At 47.3% G+C, this 22281-nt stretch overlaps 1 long non-coding RNA gene across 1 annotated transcript; it reads left to right on the top strand.

The window, feature by feature from the left end:
• Positions 1 to 8713: 8713 nt before the first annotated feature.
• LOC112448526 (uncharacterized) lies at positions 8714 to 20798 on the top strand. Its single transcript, XR_003036913.2, has 2 exons — positions 8714 to 13959; positions 16360 to 20798. It is a non-coding gene; the product is annotated as an uncharacterized lncRNA (long non-coding RNA).
• Positions 20799 to 22281: the final 1483 nt, after the last annotated feature.

Raw genomic sequence — 22281 nt, 5'->3', positions numbered from 1 at the left:
ATTACATGCGTCCAGAAACCCAGCAACTGCCAATTAGGTGGTCAAGATTTCATCGTCCTTTTTTCCCCCCTTTTCCTTTTCTCTCAATTTTGTATATGTCTCCTTTGCTAGGTAGGAACTTAATGAAATTCGGCATCACTCTCACATCCTTCCTGTCTCTTTCATATACATATAACACATGTGTATTAATGTGATATCCTACTGAGCATTGTGGATGTCTCACTTGGTTTCCTCTGTTTGGCAGTTACATTGTGTGATGCCGTATCACTGGCACAGATAAGGAAACTGAGGCCCAGAAAGCTTACTTGGCTCTTCTAGGTCTTTCTGTGAGTCAGAGACATGGCCGGGATTTGGTCTGTGTATTAAGATGCCAGTGGTTGCTCTACTCCTCATTGCAAATGACATGTTAGGCATTTACAGGTCAGGGTAGAGAGTTTATATAACTCCTTTAAAAATAACTACTCCATCAGTCAATCAACAACTATTTATTGAGCTTGTGCTCTGAGCCAGGCTGCTGCCACGGTAGAGCTCATAGCCTGGAGGAGACCCATGTTGGCTGTTGGCAAAGAATAGGGAGAGACACTCTGGGAAGTCAGAGCAAGGAGACTTAACCCATTCAAAGGGGCCAAGAGGTTTCCCAGAGTGGCCTTGAAGGAGGGTAAAAATTCAATAGGCTGAGGTGTGTGGTCAAAAGCATGGCTGGAATGGGGGTGGAGAGAAGTCTATGGAAGTCTTGATCTCAATGACACACTTCAGGATTTTAGGAAATATATTAATATGACTCATGAAAAGACCCTGATGCTGGGAAAGATTGAAGGCAAAAGGAGAAGGGGGCAGCAGAAGATGAGATGGTTGGATAGCATCACTGACCCAAGGGACACAAATTTGAGCAAACTCTGGGAGACAATGAAGGACAGGGGAGACTGGCAGGCTGCAGTCCATGGGGTCGTAAAGACTCAAACTTGACTTACCAACCAAACAACAATGACAACAAAATTGATATGCCAGTTAAGATCACGAAAAAGAAAAATTGGAAGAAAGAGTATGAAAACCCAAGACACAGAGAGAAGCTGGGCAAATGATGAGTCATTTTTAATGTGATCATTCCTCTGTTAGGAGTGGCCAGGTCCTGCTCCCCATCAATTCCACCTTCAAGTCAACCTTCTCAGATGTTAAAACTCCCGGTGCCATCTCCTGCCTCAGGTTGGCAGGTGGAGAGAGACTTCCCTGAAGAGGAAGAGCAACACGGCCATCTCTCCCTCCCTTCCTTTCTTTCTCCTTCCCCTCTCTTTGGCATCAGCTTTCTTGAGCTGCTACTAAGTGCCAGGAACTGTGCTAGGGGCTGGGTTACAATAATGAGCAAAAACACAAGTTGTCCATATCCACCAAGAACCCATGGCCAGGCCTGGATGAGACAGTTATGAAAATCCTTCTACAAAAGATTTTGGTGCATAGAGTTTTTTGTTTGGTCGGTTGTTTTATTGTGTACAGTGAATGTAATACACATAAAACTTGAACTCATATCCTCCATCAAATAAAATTCTTTGACCTAAATACTCCTTTAGGAAGTTTCTTCTTATAAAGTTTCCACGTATTCTACCTTCAGATTTTAAGGCTTCATTCGTCAGATAGATAAACGCACACACAGGAGCATGCATGTGTATTAAAGAGGCCACTGCATAGAAAATAGATGAGGAAGAAATATCAAGAGAGCCTTATCAATCGGGATATCTTATTATCTTTAGAGAGAATCCCAACCCCTGACTGAAAACAGATAAGGGAGGAGAGAAGCAATGATAAAAGAGAGATCGTTGTAATATTTTACTCTGTATAAAGCCAGGTGGTGAGCTGTGTGTCTCCAGTAGTTTCTGGGGTGGAATTCCTTTATTCCATTTAGAGGCCCTGACACGTGTGGACGTGTGTGTACCCAGCGATGTGGGCTGCTGTCCCTGGTCCCTGGCGTGTGTGTTGCCTGGCCTATCGGCACACAGCCCTGCTGTGGATGTGGGGAGCATCCACTATCTTCTGAGCCCATCCATATGCATGTGTGTCTATATCCCAGCCGTGGTCGGCATCATTCATTTCCAAAACCAGCATGCATTCATTTTCATAACTTTTTGTTCCATTACAATATTAATGGGACTATCAATGGGAAAGGACAAGAGAAGCATTTTTAATGTTTATCTGACAGTTGCAAATTTCACTTGAGGTTGTTTACTGGGATCTGATTGTTGGCAGAGAGGAGCAGGAGAGGCGGCAAGATTAATGGGATCACAGGAAGAGGAGATGTATTTATGGGCCTTCTGAACACCATCTAAGAGTAATAAAAAGTCCTGCCGCACCCTTCCCCAAGTGAGACTTAAGAAGTTTTAAGCGCTGAGAAATGAGGGATTGTTTTAATTAACTTCCATCTAATCCAGGTGGCCTGTTCAAAGTGAATCATGCTGCATTTATGTCTCAGTCTATTAAAAATTAGACACGGCCCTCTCCCATCCCCCACCTCACATGTCTCTCTCTCTCTTTCTGCCCCCGCCTCCGGTCCCCCTCTGGCCTTGGATTGCTGTCAGTCTGGCTTGCCATATTTTTTCCCCTCTTTCTTAAACTCCTATGCCATCTCAAAGGGAGAGAGAGCCTGGTGGGGCCTTTGACCAGAAAGGCAGGAGAAAAGGAAAGGAGGATTCCAGAGGTTTCTAGGGAAGGGAGGTGATGGATGGGAGAGAGGGGCTTCGTGCTTCCCCCCAAACTTTGCTCTCTGCTTCTGGCAGCTTGGAGCTGGAGCAACATGGCAATAGCCCCCCAGATACCCCAAGAACCTTGTGAAAGACACCTTTGTGGGATGAACGTATTGTGGTGCATCAGAGCACCCATACCTGCGCCTTCTAGTAAGAGATCTTGCTGCAGTAAGAGACGTTTCCAGGAACGCGCCCCAGGGATGCTGGTTTCTTCCCGGTCCTGGCTGAGCTTTCCTTCCTCCCAGGGTCCTCCATGGGATTGCCAAATGAAATATAGAACATTCAGTTAATCATGGATTTCAGGTAAACAATGGCTAGTTTTTAAATATAAGTGTATTTCAAATATCTCATCAAACACTTAAAAGTATTTTTTATCTGAAATTCAAATATAAATTGTGTCCTGCATTTGTTAAATTTGTTAAAGTTGGGCAACTCTATCAGGGAGAGAAGCCCCACCCCACGTAGGTGTTCTGATCCTAGATTCTGACACTGTGTTAGGTACGTTCAGAACTGAATTGTGAGTTATTTCATCTCTCTGACCTTAGTTGTTTCATCTGTTAAAGAGAGGCAGCAATCACCTGTTTCTACACATATGACAGGAATTAAATGACATTAATCCTGCCAAGTCTTTGGAACAGCGGTGAGCAGGTTTTTTTCTGGAAAGGACCAGATAGCAAATATTTTAGGTTTTGCAGCCCAGTTGATCTCTAGTACAGCTACTCCACTCTGCCAATGTGATGAGAAAGCAGCTGTGATGATACGTAAACACACAAGTGTGGCAGTGTAGTAAAGCTTGGGTTACAGAAACAGACGGCGGCCCCCTTTTGCCCAGGGGCTGGAGTCTGCTGAGCCTTGGCTTTGAACACCGCCAGCATGCTGGAAGTGCTTCTAAGTGCAAACCACTGTTATTACACATAGTAACCCATCTTCAGGCCAGGGCTGCTGGGCAATATGAATTGACCATCACCAGAAAGCTCTCCTTGCCTCTCAATTGCATACTGATGCCTGAAATTCTGCTGAGAGATTCTGTGTCCTGGTCTAAATAGCTCTGGAAGAAGCCACTCCTTAGGTATGGCTCCTTAGTTGACTTACCGGCACCAACCAGCATTTAGAGAACACAAGCCCTGCCAGCTCTGCACACACAGGTGCTGTTCTTTGTTAGTCACCTTCACACGCATCCACAGAAGAGAACACTATGACTGCAAGCATCTCTTTTATTGCTTTTCACTCTACTGCAGTTCACAGGTACCGTGGTTTTTTATTTTTATTTTTTTACAAACTGAAAGTTTGTGGTAGCCCTGTGTCAAGCAAGTCTATTGGCTCCATTTTTCCAACAGCATTTGTTCATGTTGCTAATTCTCACACTATTTCAAGTGACTTCATGATTATTATATTTGCTATGGTGACCTGGGATCAGTAATATTTGATGTTACTCCCATGATCCCCTGAAGGCTCAGATGATGGTTAGCATTTTTCAGCAATAAGGTGTTTTTCAGACATCTATTGCACACAATTGACCTCAGTACAGTAAACAACTCTTATGCATATGTACTAGAAAAGCAAAAAAATCATGTGACTCACTTTATTGCAATATCTGTTTTATTGTGGTGGTCAGAAACCAAGCCAACAACATCTCTGAGGATCTGTGTCTGCATCTTATAATAAGCAAGCTAACTGGGGCTGTGAGTAACTCATCCTGAGCCACACAACCAGTCAGGGCCAACATGAACAGTGGATCAAGGCCTTGGGCTTCTGCCCAAAGTTTCTGGGCTAGGGGAGAGCTTGTCAGAACTTGGTAGGGCTCAAACCCTCTCAGTTGACCAGTGTTGAAATTAAGGATCATCAGCTGGTAAAGAATTTGCGTGCAATGTGGGAGACCTCGGTTCAATCCCTGGGTTGGGAGGATCCGCTGGAGAAGGGAAAGGCTATCCACTCCAGTATTCTGGCCTGGAGATTTCCATGGACTGTATAGTCCATGGAGTCAAAAGAGTTGGACATGACTGAGTGACTTTCACTTTATACTCCAACCTCTGAAATGGTTCGAGTAGGACAAACCTGAGGTTGGCAGGAAGGGATGAGACAGATGGAGTTAGGAGGAGAAAATGGCTTAGGAAACTTGGAGGAAATTATTAAAGGAAGTCAGTTTTTCCCAAAGCAGTGCTATTTCCCAGCTTCTGTTCATTGAGTTGGGAGGCACCCACAGCAGTTTTCATCACTTACCTTCCACCTTCTAGGCACTGTCTGGAAAGCCAGGTCCATAAGGACACAGTGCCGGGTTTTTCTTAAGTCTCCACCACTGGACTGGGATGCTTGTACCCAGAGCTTCTGCCTCCCTCCTGCTCACCCCTCCGCCCCAAATCACACCTGTCTGAAATTAAGAGCACCATGTGAAAACAGACGCGCGCTGCAGGTGTATGGAAGAAGCCTGCAGGCTCGCCGCTCCCCAGCCCTGCCTCCGACACTGACTCTGAACCTGCAGAAGGAGCCCTGAGCCACAGAAGGGGTGGCTCCAAAGTCTGGCAGAGTGCCAGTGCCCGAACCAGCTACGAGCCTTTCCCTGCCCCAGGTTCTGACTTTGTGAACAGAAGTGAGAATTCACAATTCTGGAGCTACTGGAGGTTTTAAATAAGAGGTACAGGGGCTAACCCACCGGGAAGCACAGAGCAGGAGCTAAGGGGCTGGGTCCATGCCCTGCCGTCTCTCACTATCAGTGCCATCAGGGTAATGACCTTGTCCGAGGCATCTCCAAACCTGCCAGGAGATGCCTCAGTCCACTGTGTGCCCCTACTCAGCAACCCAGCGGAACAGGAAAAGAAGAGTCGAAAATCTCGTGGCTAGTCCTTCTCTCTGTCACTAAGTAGCTGTATGACCAGAAGCCAGCGCTCAGCTTCTGCCTCAGCCTTTTCGTCTGTCAAAAGGTAATTAGAATATGTTCTCAGGAGATTCCAAGGAGAACAGAGGGGAGTGAGCAACCGGGTTCCGGAGTCAGACTGAAGAAAGGTCACAACGAGCTCCACCTCCAACTGCGCTGTGAGCTTCATCGCCTCCTCTGTGCGATGGTTATAAGAACAGCACTGAACTCTCAGACCATCACCAGGGTGATGTGTGTGAAGGGCTCAAACCGAAAGTGAAAGCGAAAGTGTTAGTCACTCAGTCGTGTCCGACTCTTTGTGACCTCGTAGACTGTAGCTCACCCAGGCTCCTCCGTCCATGGGATTCTCCAGGCAAGGATACTGGAGTGGGTTGCCATTTCCTTCTCCAGGGGATCTTCCCAACCCAAGGATCGAACCCTGGTCTCCTGCACTGCAGTCGGGTTCTTTGCTGTCTGAGCCTTTAGCTTTATTCCCCAGCTCAGTGTCAGAGAGGAAACCCACAGTACATGTCAGCCATTAGCAGGATTTCACTCCTTCAGTAACTATCTGTTGAGCACAGACCGCCTGCCGGGCTTCAGGTCTTACGTGTGCGGTGAACGTGCTGTGCTTAGTCGCTCAGTCTTCCCCGACTCTGTGCAACCCCATGAACTGTAGCCCGCCAGGCTCCTCTGTCCATGGAATTCTCCAGGCAAGAATAGTGGAGTGGGTTGCCATGCCTGCTTCCAGGGGATCTTCCCAACCCAGGGATCGAACCCAGGTCTCCCACATTGCCGCCAGGTTCTAGCCCGGAGGGGTCCTCTTTGTGTGGCTCACAGATGGTCTCGCTTCCCCCATCCCCACCACACCAGCTGCCCCTGTGGGCCCCTGTTGCAGCTTCCATTCTTCCCTATTCCCCTCTATCCTGTACACGACAGCAGAAATCATCTTCCTCAAGTCTGCTCTCTCAAAATACTCCTTGGGGACTAGTGGATCAACACCCCTAGAATGGAAGACCTGCTCAGGAATGTGAGAGACCCCCCCGCCAAGTCAGGGAGGTTCCTGTTTACTAAACACTGCACTGTTTCTGCCTTGGCAAGCCTTCCTCATACCCTAATGGCAGCAAGGAGACCCACACCCCGCTTTTCCTACAGATTTTCTACATCTGTGGTACTTCCTAGGCCTCTCTTGAGAACTTCATCTAGATGTCCACATCCCTTCACACACTGCCACGGTCCATAATCTCTTCTTTGCCCAGATGCTGGTGTCAGGATCAGGGTTCTAGTTTTGGTCAATATCCCTCTCAGATGAAAATGTGGGGGCATGTTGGCTTTCTGTCCATTCAAAGTCATGCCCATAGGTAGGCCATTACGTTGAGAATCAAACTCAGCATCTACCCTCTGTGAAGCTCCTCTGGCTTCTGACCTCAGCCTGAATCCCAAATAACAAGCCAGGAGGGATGCTGAAATACTGCACTGCAGGCCCTGGAAGGCCCCAGAAGCTGGTCTGCCAAGAGCTCACCCAGTCTCCACCCATCAAAGTCACCATATTGGTAGTTTCAGTCACTGCTGATGGGAAATGGATGAATAGGAGGGATTGAGGAGGTTTGGAAGGGACGAGAGGCCTATATGTACCATCTGTGAGAAAGGCAGAGGGGAAAAGGGAAAAGCAGAAGAAACGTACTTTGGAAAGCCCCAAAGTTTTGACAGGAATCTGCCCCTCTGCCCCCCTCCCTTTCCCATCTGTTTTGGAGAAACGTAAATGTGCCCGTGTTCCCAGGTGACTGGCCGGCGGGTAGCCTCTTTGGAATTCTGTGAACTGGCCATCTGTCGTCCTGTAATAAATGATAGCTATAAAAGAAAGTGATTATGGCGCCGATAGGGGGAGAGGCATTTGTTTATATTCTTATAATATGTATCAGATGGAATAGAAATTATCACTTAAAATTGACAAATGGAGAGCAGGGTTCCTTGGAGCGGGAGTCAGGGACACGGAAACTGTGACGGGTCCGTGGGCAAACTTTATGTGACCAAGTGTCAGGGACTAGCACAAGCCCAGAGCTTCCCAGAATCACAGGTCCCCGAGGGTAGGGACCCAGAGTCCACATTTCTCTGGACGTCTCGGGTGTGCCTTTGGTGGATGTGACTTAGCTTGTATGTAAGTGGGTCATCTGCACCCACCCATCCTCCACCCCCCTAACCTGCTAGGAAAGGAGAAGGAGTGTGTCTCTGAAATCAGCACAAAGCTAGATTTGCCTCCTCTGTGTCTACGGGATCTACTTGACCTTGTGACTCCTATGTATGCCCCCCCAACCAGTGACTACCCCCTACTTGATTTTCCCCTTCCAGACAAGCTTTCCCAGCCTCAGATGTGAAGCCTGCCAATTGGGTTTCTAACCTCTGACTTAGCCCTTCTCTTCCACCCCATCCTTGGCCCCCAGCTTGCCTTGTTTCCTGTCCTTACAGAGCTGCATGCTTCCTCCGAGGTCCCTGGGGGCTCACTTCCCTAGCATGTCTCCCCGCATTTCTGGTGCAACCCACATCTCCCGCATCTTAGCCCAGCCTGCAGAGTGGCTAGGGCTCACGTCTTCCAGGGACAAGCAAAAGGCTTGAGCAGCTTGGCTGCATCCTCATCTCCTCCCGCTCACACACCTTGGCTAAAACCTCCAGTCTCTTCGGCTCTACAGTGTGGTATTTTTTCCAGGTCCTAGGATAATAAAATTTTATATTTATTGAGTGCCAGTTAGGCAAGGAAGGTTTTATTTCTCGCCATCTTCCAGTTGGGATAATCGAGCATCAGAGAAGTTACATGACCACGGTGACAGACTAGGAAGGTCAGAGTGACCCCCTATTCATTCCTTGCAGTGGCTTTTTCCTCCTGATTAAGACCTTTAAGGCAATCAGAAATCTTATTTTGGTTTTCAGATACTCTTCACATTCTTCCCTTCTTTTTGATAATTTGACTGTATTTATATGCATTTATGTAAACATAAAATTACATTTATATAGGACTTCTCTCTTGGTCCAGTGGTTAAGACTCCATGCTTCCACTGCAGGAGGCATGGGTTCAATCCCTAGATGGGGAACTAAAATCCCACATGCTGTGTGGTGCAGCCAAAAAAACCACGTTTGTATATTAAGCATATGTTTCTGTACATTAAATATATTTGCATTTTGCATGCTCATCTCCAGCCTCGGCCATGGTTTCTCTGATCATTTTGATTGTCTTAGTTCATTTTTAGCAGAATCCTTAGGAGGGATTCATGGGGATTTTTTTAGATATTCAGAAGTGTGTCTGCAACCTTCATGCTTGGCTCTCAGTTTGTATGGATGGGACATCCTTTCCTCACTTTTACTGTCCTGGCATATCTTTACTATACTGACCAAGTATTGCTGTTGAAAAGTCCAATGACAATTTGACTTTATTTACCTTATAAGTGACTTGGCCTTTTGGGGAGCATTTGACTGCAGTCAGTCCTTTCCCCTTTCCCTTGTCTCAGGGGACTGTGTGTTCCTGGACTGTAAGCACAAGGCTACAGGAAAGACAGCTTTTCTAGCTTTCTGCTCAAGACTTTGCTCTCCACTTAGTTGTTTTCTTGAAGTGAAGGAAGATGCCCTCTTTCTTTCTGAGACTCTGCTTCCCTCCCCAGCTTTTATCTCCAGTGCTGTCCAATAGGACTCCCTATGATGGTGGACGAGTTTTATGTCTGCACTGTCCAATACAATAAGCATACAGTGGAAGCCTCTGGCCACAGGTGGCTGTAAGAAATAGGAACACGGCGGAACCCCGGACTCTGTTGGTGGGACTGTAAACGGATGCATCCACTGTGGAAAGCAGTGCGGAGGCTTCTCAGAAAGCTAAAAATCCAACCGCTATACGACCCCGCAATTCCGTTCCTGGTGTATATCCACAAAACCGAAAAATGCTAATTCCAAAAGATACATGTACTTCAGTGTTCACAGCAGCATTGTTGATAATTGCCAAGGTACGGAAACAACCTTAAGTGTTCATCAACAGATAACAGATGAATGGGTAAAGAAGATGTGTTATATATCAAAACACACACACACACATACACACAGAGATGTACAACAGAATACTCCTCAGCCATAAATAAGAACTTGGCCATTTGCAGCAACATGAATGGACACGGAGGGCATTATGCTGAAATAAGTTAGACAAAGATTAACATTGTATGATCACTTATATATGGAATCTAAAAATACAACAAACCAGTGACTATAACAAAAAAGAAGCAGACTCACAGATGTAGAACAAACTAGTGGTTACTAGTGGCGGGGAAGCGGAAGGTACAGACTATTGGGTGTAAGATAAGTTCAAGGATGTATTGTACAACACGAGGAAAAGAGCCAACATTATGTCATAACTGTAAATGGAAAATAACCTTTAAAAATTGAACAGAGAATTTAATTAATTGTTTGTTGTTCAGCCGATAAGTCATGTCTGACTCTTTGCGACCCCATGGACTGCAGCATACTAGGCTTCCCCATCCTTCTAACTGTGGTGCTGGAGAAGACTCTTGAGAGTCCCTTGGATTTCGAGGAGATCCAACCAGTCAATCCTAAAGGAAATCAACCCTGAATATTCACTGAAAGGACTGATGCTGAAGCTCCAATACCTTGGCCCCTGATGCGAAGAACTGACTCATTGGAAAAGACCCTGATGCTGGGAAAGATTGAAGGAAAAAGGAGATAGAGGCAGCAGAGGTTGAGAAGGTTAGATAACATCACTGACATCACGGACATGAGTTTGAGCAAACTCAAATAATGAAGATAGTGAAGGACAGGGGAACCTGAGATGCTGCAATCCATGGGTTCTCAAAGAGTCCGACATGACTGAGCAGCTGAACAACAACATCCCAGCTAGTGTCCCAAATGTGAGCAAAGCTGGGAAATGTAGTTTTTAAGTTGGGCACATTGCCCAATATAACAGTATAAGAATGTTGCTAGAGGAGAATTATCTAATGGCACCTAACCTTGCTGAGCACTTATTCAATGCTGGTTCTGAGCACGCTACATACATCACCTCGTTGAATACCTATAACAACTCCATTAGATGGAAACTATCATTACCCTTGTTTTCCATAAGAGAAAACTGAGGCATAAGGATTTGTTATCTGACATGGCAGAGCCAGGATCTGGATCCGGACACTCTAACTCTAGAGCCAGAGCCCTTGACCTCTAGGCAGTGCCCCACCTGATGGAGGCAGAGAGGCAGGGCAGTTCCACCAGGGATGGAAGTTACCAGCACAGGCTGAAGAGAACCCGCAGAGGGCATTTGATCCGGGCTGGTCCCCAGTGCTGCCGTGGGGGCACCAAGTTCCTCCCTGACTCAGGTGATTCCCACCCAGGGCCTCTCTGCCCTCAGCCCATCAGGTCCCCAGAACCTCCCTCTCTGCTTCCATCTGCACGATGTCTTAGGCACAGCCAGTGGCCTGGTGAAGAGTCTGGCCTTTGGGGTCAGGAAAGCCAAGTTCAAAGCCATTCTTTGAGACTCAAGCAAGTTCCCCCTCCTCTGAGATGCACCCCCTTCTTATCTGGTGCCCAGCCCTGTTAATTCCTGTCCCCTCCTGTCCTTCTGTCTATTGTTCTGTCTTGGCCTTTTATTTATTTATTTATTTTCGGTTCTCCTCTGTTTTTTCTCAAGCAGCATCCTTAATTCTTTCTTTAAAATAAATGAAACAGTCTTTCAACCAGGGCTTAGTTTTTACATACTCACTGTCCCGCTCTCCCTCTTCCCCACTTCACCCCTCCCTCCGTCTTTTCCCTTATCCCCCCAACCCTGCAGGTGCTGCCTTCCCCAGCCCCGCACCTGGCACTCAGCCACCCCCTGAACTGCCCTGGGAACCCGCCAAGCCAGGGCCATAAACATAATGGAGCTGGCATGGCCCCCTCCCCAGGGCTCACCCTGCAGTCACTCACTGTCGCCAACAGGCCCAGAGTCCCCAGCTCCCTTCCCAGGGCTCAGGAGGAGAGAGCCCAGAGTGAAGGGGACTTTGATTTTCCTCCAAGGGCCTTTGCCTTTCTTGTTTCTGCTGCAATCTCTCCTGCCTGCTCCGGGCCCCCTTGAAAGAGTTTTTTTGGCCCAAGTGGGTCTCTCTCCTTCACTTAGTTCAGTTCAGTCATTCGGTTGTGTCTGACTCTTTGCGACACCTTGGACTGCAGCACGCCAGGCTTCCCTGTCCATCACCAACTCCTGGACCTGACTCAAACTCATGTCCATTGAGTCGGTGATGCCATCCAATCATCTCATCCTCTGTTGTCCCCTTCTCCTCCTGCCTTCAATCTTTCCCAGCATCAGGGTCTTTTCAAATGAGTCAGTTCTTTGCATCAGGTGGCCAAAGTATTGGAGTTTCAGCTTCAGCATCAATGAATATCCAATATTCCAATGAATATTCAGGACTGATTTCCTTTAGGTTGGACTGGTTGGATCTCCTTGCAGTCCAAGGGACAATTAAGAGTCTTCTCCAACACTACAGTTCAAAAGCATCAATTCTTTGATGCTCAGCTCTTTCACTCATAAACACTAATTTATTAACAAGAATAATCAATGGTAGCAACAGATAACTTGCAAGGGGTGGAGATAGCATTTTGGTAATGGAGGGCTGCACCTTCTGTGATGGGTGGGCTGGGACACCAGGGCTGGGTCTCCTGTCTTCCCTCTGCGTCTCCTCTGACCTTGAGGCTCTGACTTGTGGGTAAAGTTACTTGCTCTGCTACCAAACAAATCTACAGAGCTTATCTCATTCATCCTTAGAGCAACCCCACTTCACTGGTGAGGCAATGCCCAAGTTCAAACAGCAGTGAGAGCCATGCTCCTACCATGAGGCTGCCTTGATTTGTGGAGACAATCTGCTTGTTTCAACAGGATCAGAGAGGAGTGTAGTGGCCACGAGCCCCCTGCAGGACCCTAACCAGTCCCAGGTCTGCCTGCAAAGCTGTGTGAACTTGTGTGACAGAAATCACAGCTACCCAAAGCCATTCCAAAGGCCCCTCTGTTTTACCTGTCTTGCTCTAAACAGGATGCAAACTCACATACTCATTTTCCCAGTGTCTTGCAGCTAGACATGGCCATGTCACTTGGGTCCCACCAGTACCTGCAAAAAGAAGTTTGTAGAAAACTCCAGGGAAGGTTTTTTACCGTGGATAAAAGGGGAGGGCCTTTCTGCCTATTCTATTGCTTCCTGCTTGGCATAGTACTATGAGGATATAATGTTGGGAGATGAGGCAGCTGTTTTGTGAGCATGAGGTGGTAAGCTTAAGAACCCAAGCCAACATATGGAAGGCTGTAAAGAATATGAATCATAGAGCACTGCCCCCAAGCCTCAGGGGCTTCCCAGGTGGCACAGTGGTAAAGAATCCAGCTGCAATGCAGGAGACACAAGAGATGCAGGTTCAATGCAGGAAGATCCCCTGGGGTAGGAAATGGCAACCCACTCTAGCCTTCTTGCCTGGAAAACTCCCATGGACAGAGGAGTCTGGCAGGGGTCTGGCAGTTCATGGGGTCGCAAAAGAGTTGGACATGACTGAGCATGCATGCAATGCAACTAGGCTCCCAAGCCTCAACTTCCATTCCCAGATGTATTATTATGGGAGGAAAAGAAACTTCTATTCATTTACATTTTTGCTATAGGCAAAGTAAATTCCCCCACTTCTTGGGGATGACCCACCACTGCCCTGCCAAGTTCCTTCTCTGCAGGATTGTACAATGGGCACTCTAGGATGGTGGCCCTGTTTGCTGGCTGCTACCTTTGAGGCTACTCAGTCACATGAAAAGCTCTTCAAGGAAAAGAGTCTGTCTTCTCTTCTCCTTATTTCTACCCACTGCATGTTATTGTTTCTCTTCTACATCTTGCTGTTTCTATGAATTCTCTGCACTGGTGCAGCCTGTCCACAGGGGCGGGGATGGGGTTCAGCAGGTCAGAGAGCGGGGATCCCGCACTCTCTTCCTTCCACTGTAACTGATCGGGGCTACTTTTTAACCCTTGAGAAGGACTTCCCTTGTGCCACCTCTGGGCCCTGTTTGCCGTCTCTTCCTCACCTACCAGAGGCAGCAGTCCCCTCCTCCTCTCTTCCGTTTCAGCCTTTGGAAATCCTGTCCATCCTTCAGAGCCCAGTTCACCTCCTGCCCTGACCACAAAGGCTTCCTGGACGACCCCGCCCATCTTCCTTTGAACAACTCAGGCTGCTGTATCCGCGGGCGATGCTCTAAATGTCTGAGAACCAGCAGGTCATGGGCACTGGAGGGTGGGGCTGTGTCCCAGCTGTAAGTAATCATAAGGCTCTATGCGGCTCCCCAGCTGAAGAACAACCCTTGGAAGCCACGCAACTGACACCTGGCCTCGGCTGACATAAATGGTGAGTATTTCAGAAAATTTTAAATCTTTTTTGCTCTTTATGGTGATTAAATTGTAATCACCATACAAGTCACACCTTGTTTGACTTTCTCTGGGCTTCCCTGATAGCTTAGCTGGTAAAGAATCCACCCGCAATGCAGGAGACCTGGGTTCGATCCCTGGGTTGGGAAGATCCCCTGAGGAAGGGAAAGGCTACCCACTCCAGTATCCTGGCCTGGAGAATCCCATGGACTGTATAGTCCATGGGGTTGCAAAGAGTCGGACACGACTGAGCGACTCTCACTTCACTTGACTTTCTCACCATACCTAGCCTAGTGCCTTCATCAAGTGTATCTATTAGAAACACTTTGAGGTGCAAATAACAGAAAGAACCATTATTGTGTTTTCAACAAATACAGGGTTACTTTTTTCTCTGAGAACAGTCTGAGAGTAGATGACCCTGGAGATAGTTCAGTGGCTCAACAGCATCAAGGCCAGCATCTCTGCAAGTCTCTGGGCTTTTAACATATATATATATATATTTTATTGTGGTAAAGGTCACGTAATACAAAGCATACTTTTTAAACTATATTTAACTGTACAGTTCAGAGGCACTAAGTCCATTAACATTGGTGTGCAACTCTCAATATCATCATCTCCCAAATTTTTCATCTTCCTAAACTTAAATTTTGTCCCCACTAACTCCCCATTCTCCACCCCCCAGCCCACGGCATCCACCAATATACTTTCTGACTCTATGAATTTGACTCTTCTAGGTATCTTGTGTAAGTGGAATCAAACAGTATTTGTCTCCACCTAATTGCCTGTCTCTTGGCTTTTCCTTCATGTTCAAAACACAGCTGTCACAGCTCCAAACGGAAGACAAGGAACAGGGACTCCAGCAATAGCTATTCTTTGCGTCTTGCTCCTCTCCCTTAAATTTTATTGGCCATGTAGTGTCACATGACCATCCTTAGCTGCAAAGGAGGCTGTGAGTCTAAGAATCTAATAATTCCTTTTGTAAGCCTGAGGCAGAGGCAGGCTAGAAGTGAGGGGCTGGGCTGGGCGTTGTATTAGACAGTGGGCCACGAGTGTCCGCCCCACCATACCTTGATGAATGAATGGATCTAAGAGAGGGTTTTCACTTGCACAAGTCTGTGCTATGAAGGAACCCAGGGATCTGGTTTTCAGAGCCCTATGTGGTCACTGCCTCATCAGAGGTCATGCCTGATGAGAGCTTGCTCCCAGCATTCCCTCAGGATCATCTTCCCTCTCTCCTTCACCAGGCCCCCTTGTGGGCTCCCCTCGATTGTGGAACCCCAATAAAGCTCTCCGCAGCTAGAAGAGGCAGGAAGGGGTCCATCCCATCTGCCGCCGGTCCCTGCCCCCATCCTGTCCATACAAGATTGATAATGAAACCAATACCTTTCACCAGCGTAATTTTCATATTTAATGAGCGTGACTCAAAAACTATTACATTAATTAGTCAAATCCCACAAACCGTTAATGGTGCACGCAGTAATTAATACCGTATTCAATTAAAAAATGACCTGTTTCGGGGGCTTCTCCCAGGTTAGGGGTTTCGGGGGCTAGGAGTGTTTGCTGACAGGCTGGCAGAAGCCCCATGGTTGCTTCTTGCCACTGCTCTTTCTTTTCCTCTTTCTTTTCCCAGTGCTTCGTGGAGGTAGAAGGTGCCGGGAGGACACGGTCCTCCCAGCACAGCCCCACCGGGCCTGCGACCGGCTTCCCCTCTGCTTGGCTGCTCGCCCCCTCGCCCCTTCCCCCTCTGCCAACCGACAGCCTACTTGCTGTGATTTATGGGAGGGCCTGGCACAGGGCTCACAGACTGGAAAATTTCCAGTTTACACAAGAATTCCCTGAAAAATGAGCTTGGTTAATTTATTTCTTTCATTAACGAGTTTGAACTGTGAGATAATCTTTCTGAGCGTCCCCCGTGTGCCCACCCTGCATGGTTCACACATGACAAGCTGCATCCTTGCCTGTGCTCCCTCCCATCTAGGCAGGACCTGGGGCGGCTGACAGTTGGTAGGGGGGAGTCTCAGCCTGTTGGCCTGTCTGCTGAGACTAGGGGACTGTGGCCGACGGGGGATCCCCTTGTCTCCCACCCTGTTAATAACCAGGATTGAAGCTGGGGCTAAGTCAATGAGACCCCTTGGTTTCATGTTTTCTCATTGTACTTATAGAGGGCATGTCTCTGCTTAGGCCATGGGCGGCTGGGAGGAGTTTATGTCAAAACATTTCTCAGTCAGGAACTTAAGGCCAAAGAGTGGAGCTAGGATGTGCCTGCAGGACCCACTGGAGGGCAAGGCCTGAGATCAGGCCCACCCTCGCCTGTGTGGCTGGAATGAGAGGGCACCCCCCCCCCCACTGACCTGTGGTTTTCCCACTTCTCTTTCTCCAGGACACCCTGGCCTGCACCGCAAGCTTTGACCCTCTGCTACACAGCTCCCTCTTGACCATCCATCTGGCCTGGGGTGAGCATGTTGCAGGCTTGACCCACCTCCCAAGGGTGGATCCAGGAAAGAAGCCCACGTAGACACTGGAAGCCACTGAGGGCCCAGCGGACAGGGAGGACGCAGAATCTGTCTACAAAGGGGCACGGGCATGGCTCTGGACTCCTTGTCCCGTGGGGAGGGGCGCAGCTACAGAAGAGTGACTGTAGGGGCACAGGGACCCCACTGCCTGGGCGTAAGGGCAGATCTCATGAAATTATGGTGGAAACACAATTGAAAACCAGAGGAGGAGGACTTACCTGGTGGTCCAGTGGTTAAGACACCACACTTCCACTGCAAGGGATGCAGGTTCAAGTCCTAGTCTGGGAATTAAGATCCCACATGATGCGTAACATGGACAAAAACAAACAAAAACCAGAGCAGGACAAGGTGAAGCCAGGAAGAGGCCGCATAGTCTCTGGGTGGAGGACCTGGGCTTTGGAGCAGGGCCACCTGGTTAGAATCCTGACTCTGTCCCTTTCTGGCTGTGCAACTACGGGCAAGTTATTTAACCTCTCTGATCTAAGTATCTCGGTTTGGATAAGGATGAAAATTGTTTCCTCAAAGGACTTCTGAGAGTCAGATAACCTAAGAATGCATGGAGCTCACTCTCTGACACATAATAGGGATTCAATTAGTGGAAGTCAGTATTGTCATATTAGTGGGAGCATTATTAGGAGACCTAATGGCAGTGCTCTGGAAACATCCAGGCTTGTAGTGGATGTGGTGGACTCTGGAGGCACCTGCATCTACTCTTTACTGGCTGTGAGATCACATGAACTTCCTGGGCCTTGGATTCTTCATTTCCAAAACAGCAATTCTAAAAACCACCTCACAGGATATTATGCGAATTAAGTGGAATAATGCATGTTAAGGGTTTAGCACTTGATGAGCACTTAGACAAAATCATTATTATTATCTGTTAAGTGTCTGTTGTTGTTGTTCAGTCGCTGAGTTGTGTTGGACTCTTTGCGACCCTGTGGACTGCAGCCTTCTTTGTCCTTCACTGTCTCCTGGAGTTTGCTCAAACTCATGTCCATTGAGTCGGTGATGCCCTCCAACCATCTGGTCCTCTGCCACCCTCTTCCCCTTTTACCTTCTATCTTTCCCAGCATCAGGATCTTTTCCAGTGAGTTGGCTTTTCACATCAGATGGCCAAAGGACTGGAACTTCGGCTTCAGCATCAGTCCTTCCAATGAATATTCAGGGTTGATTTCCTTTAGGATTGATCTGGTTTGATCTCAAGAGTCTTCTCCAGCACCACAATTTAAAAGCATCAATTCTTCAGTGCTCAGCCTAAAGAGCCTATTGATGAAAGGGAAAAGGGAGAGTGAAAAAGCTGGCTTAAAACTCAGCTTTCAAAAAACTAAGATCATGGGTTCCAGTCCCATCACTTCATGGCAAATGGATGGGGAAACAATGGAAACAGTGACAGACTTTATCTGTCTGTCTCCAAAATCACTGCAGATGGTGACTGCAGCCATGAAATTAAAAGAAGCTTGCTCCTTGGAAGAAAAGCTATGACAAACCTAGACAGCGTATTAAAAAACAGAGACATTACTTTGCCAACAAAGGTCCGTATAGTCAAAGCTATGGTTTTTCCAGTAGTCATATGGATGTGAGAGTTGGATATAAAGAAAGCTGAGCGCTAAAGAATTGATGCTTTTGAATTGTGGTGCTGGAGAAGACTCTTGAGAGCCCCTTGGACTGCAAGGAGATGCAACCAGTCCATCCTAAAGGAAATCAGTCCTGAATATTCATTGGAAGGACTGATGTTTAAGCTGAAGCTCCAATATCTTGGCCACCTGATATGAAGAACTGACTCCTTGGAAAAGACCCTGATGCTGGGAAAGATTGAAGGTGGAAGGAGAAGGGGACGAAGAGGATGAGATGACTGGATGGCATCACCGACTTGATGGACATGAGTTTGAACAGTCTCCGGGAGTTGGTGATGGACAGGGAGGCCTGGCGTGCTGCCGTCCATGGGGTTGCAGAGTCAGACACGACTGAGCGACTGAACTGAACTGAACAGCCTCCCCCATCTATTTGCCATGAGGTGATGAGACCAGACATCACGATCTTAACTTTTTGAATGTTGAGTTTTAAGCCAGCTTTTTCTCTCTCCTCTTTCACCTTCATCACGAGGCTCTTTAGTTTCCTCTTTGCTTTCTGCCATTAGAGTGGTATCACCTGCATATCTGAGGTTGTTGATATTTCTTGTTTCAGTCTTGATTCCAGCTTGTGATTCATCCAGCTTGGCATCTCACATGTTATAGTCTGCATAGACGTTAAATAAGCAAGTTGACAATAAACAGCCTTGTTGTGCTCCTTTCCCAGTTTTGAACCAGTCAGGTGTTCCATGTAAGATTCTAACTGTTTCTTCTTGACCCGCACACAGGTTTCTCAGGAGACAGATAAGATGGTCTGGTATTCCCATCCCTTTAAGAACTTTAAGAGTTGGTTGTCTATTAGCCGATCTAAATATTTGGGGTTCATCATTATCGTCCTCCCACTAACAGCGCTACGGGTTAGATACGCCCATGCATACGAATCTCCAGGGATCTTACTAAAATGACTCTGATCCAGCAGGCCTGAGGAGTAGTCTGAGAGTCTTCATCTCCACCCAGCTCCCAGGTGATGCTGATGCTGCTGGTCCACGGACCACACTGTGAGGAGCAGGATGTTATTTTATGTACAAAATTGATGTGGAAGTGGAATTTCTGAAAGGTCATATTTCTTGTGCCTGATTAAGACTCAACAACAGAACTAGGATCCAAACAAAGGCATGCGGACTCTAGAGAACCCAGAGAGAAAATTGTTTGGGATCTGAAAATGGTCAATAAATAAGAATTTGATGGTGTTCCAAGTCACTCCAGGGGTACTAACCACATTTGGCCTTATTTCAGTGGCTTGTGGCACCGTGGAGATCCCGGACCTCAGAGAGTTCCCCCAGCCCAGCTCCTGGGTGCATGTCTAAGTCCTGGGAAAAGCAGGCTAACATGTAATTAGTGCTACACACTTTAAGTGCAGTATCTTCTGTAATCTGTTTGCTTATTCTTGCTTGCCTCAGTTGCCTCCCCTGAAAAATGTGCATAATAACAGTTCTTATGTCCTAGGATTGTGTAGGATGACACAAGTTCTTTCAAGCCAAGCACCAAAAACAGGGCTCCCCACGAGGGAACAGTGTGGCACAGAGGTGAAGTATGGCCTCTGGAACTGAAGGGTCTGGGTTCAAATGCTGGCTATGTCATTTAGTAGATGTGCGACCTCTGGCAGTTGAAGTTAATTACCATGTGCCTTAGCTCCCCACTCTGTAAAAGGGGAATGATAATAGAAGTGAGGCGTAAATCTCTTAGAATAGTTCTTGTTTCATACGAAATGCTATTTAAGCCTTATTATTATCATTCATCTTCATACAAAACCTTTGAGACAGTTACTGTTGTCTTACCTGTGTTTCTGACATGGAAACTGAGGCTCAGAAACTTAATTTCTTGTCCAAGGTCATGCAGTCGATGGCAGATCTGGTTGCAAAAGCAAGCATTCTGACCCTAAATCTGCCCTCACCTTCCTCCCTAAAAAGGTTGTCTTTACTCCAAATCTCCTCGAGCAATCGGGTGCCCAAGCCAGCACCACTGGCAGGGGCGGGGGGGAGTGGGGAGGTGCTAAGAGGAATTCTCCCTCCTCCGTGCAGCAGAGGTGGCTCCAGGACGCGGGAGTCCCCAGGGGACAGTGTGTTAGCCAGGCCCATGACAGGAGGGGGCCGTGGTATAGGATGTGGCAGCAGTAGCCGTGGTGGGAGCTTCTGGTACAGGAAGGATGCTGGGTTCTTTGGGAGGCCTGGGTGATGCCCACCACCTATGCCAGCCTCAGTAAAGGGGGTTTCTGGCAAAGCAGCAATATTGGTGGCTGTGCCCATGTCCCACCCTCCCAGCAGCCACAGGAGCAATGCTGATGAGGGCGAGTGTTCTCAGTAGCTGGGCTGCATCCAGCCAAGGAGGCAGAAGGGTTTTGCTACCTGCAGGCTAGAGGGCTTGGTAATGAGACCAGAGGACATGTCTGTTAGGAATTCCCAGGAAACATCTGGATGGACTTTGACCGATAATGGGTAGTGGGGAGAGCTGGAGAAGTACTGCTCGTTGCTGCTGATGCTACTGCATTTTTATCTCCAGATCCTGGAGATGGGAGGGAATGGGTCTTCAAACACCCCAGCTAAGCTGTGAATTCCTGGAGAACAGGAACCACACTTTATTCATTTTCGTGTTCCGCATAGGAAGTTTGCCACCTTGTCTTACAATTAATCTGGCTCCCCTATTTGTTGAATAAATTAATCTAAACCAATATATGAAGTACTATGGATTGCATGTTTGTGCCCTTCCTCCCCCACTCCTCATTCATATGTTGAAGCTTTAATCCACGATGCAATGGTATTAGAAGGTGGGGCCTTTGGGAGGTTATTGGGTTTAGAAGAGGTTGTGATTGTGGAGCCCTTATAATGGGATTCGTACCCATTTAGGAAGAGGAAGGGACCAGAGCTGTCTCTTTCTCGGACATGTGAGGACACAGCACAAAGGCAATCTACAAACCAGGAAGAGGGCCCTCATAGGAACCCAAACTGGCCTTCTGATCTTGGACTTCCACCCTTCAGAATTATAAGAGAAAAGAAACTGTCATTTAGGCCACCCAGTTGGTATTTGTTCTATCAACCTGAGCTAAGACAGAGAGGGAAAGCAAAGGGCTAAAATACTCTGGCACAGAGATGGCTAACACCCAGGCTGGGTTCAAGGGGACAGGGATGGTCAGGGGGCTGTGGGTGGCATCAGCCCTACCAGTTCTTCAATCCCACCTCTCTCCTCCACCAAATGTATTAATGCCTCCTTTACTATGCTAAAATGCAATCCACAGATAATATAACCTATGCATGCATTTGTGCTTTGTGATCCTATAGATCACATGTCCGGCTCTTTGTGATTCTATAGACTGTAGCCCTCCAGGCTCCTCTGTCCGTGGGATTCTCCAGGCAAGAAAACTGGAGTGGGTTGCTATGCCCTCCTCCAGGAGCCCTTCCTGATCCAGGGATCAAACCCAGCTCTCATACATTGCAGGCAGATTCTTTACCGTCTGAGCTACCAGTCTATAATCAATTCAAAATATGAGCTAAGAATTTACAAAAGGAGTTGGAAGCTTGCACTTATTTGAGATTCACTATAAATTTGACAGCTCCAAGTACAGACCTATACATACTGCCTAATGAGTGAAATACTGTAAGTTGTGTCTCCATTTTGTGATTCCATTTTCTAAAATAGTGAACAGTCTGTGGCAAGTCTTGAATAAAACAAAGTTGAATTTCACTTTGATTTACAAGAGTTGAATTGCTGGAAATTTAATAATGTTAAAACGTCTCAGAAGGTTGTTTTGTATTTGCATGTAAAAAAGTGGTCAGATCCGGGCTCAGATCATTCAGATCAGGTTTTGCAATTACATGAATGTCCAGTAGAAGTTCTGAAATTCACATGAGACAAGAGGCCATCTTTGTCATGCAGGATTATCCTGTGTGTTTTTGGATGCCAGTCTCCTTGGACACACCCACTAAATGCCAGCTGGGAAGCCCAATCATTGAAATCACCAACCCCTTCCCCTTATACACCAAGAGCCATTGTCATTGTCATGAACTGGGTCCCTAACCTCTGTGTGTGTAGTCATTCAGTCATGTCTGAGTCTTTGTGACCCCATGGACTGCAGCCCACCAGGCTCCTCTGGGATTCTCCAGGCAAGAAAACTGGAGTGGGTTGCCATTTTCTTCTCCTAATTTCCAGGCAGGGGTTATCGTCTTG

This window comes from Bos taurus, chromosome 10, assembly GCF_002263795.3.
Source record: "Bos taurus isolate L1 Dominette 01449 registration number 42190680 breed Hereford chromosome 10, ARS-UCD2.0, whole genome shotgun sequence".
In the NCBI taxonomy this organism is placed as follows: Eukaryota; Metazoa; Chordata; class Mammalia; order Artiodactyla; family Bovidae; genus Bos; species Bos taurus.
The sequence above is the reverse complement of the archived record's forward strand: the minus strand, read 5'-3'. Positions and strand labels throughout refer to the sequence as shown.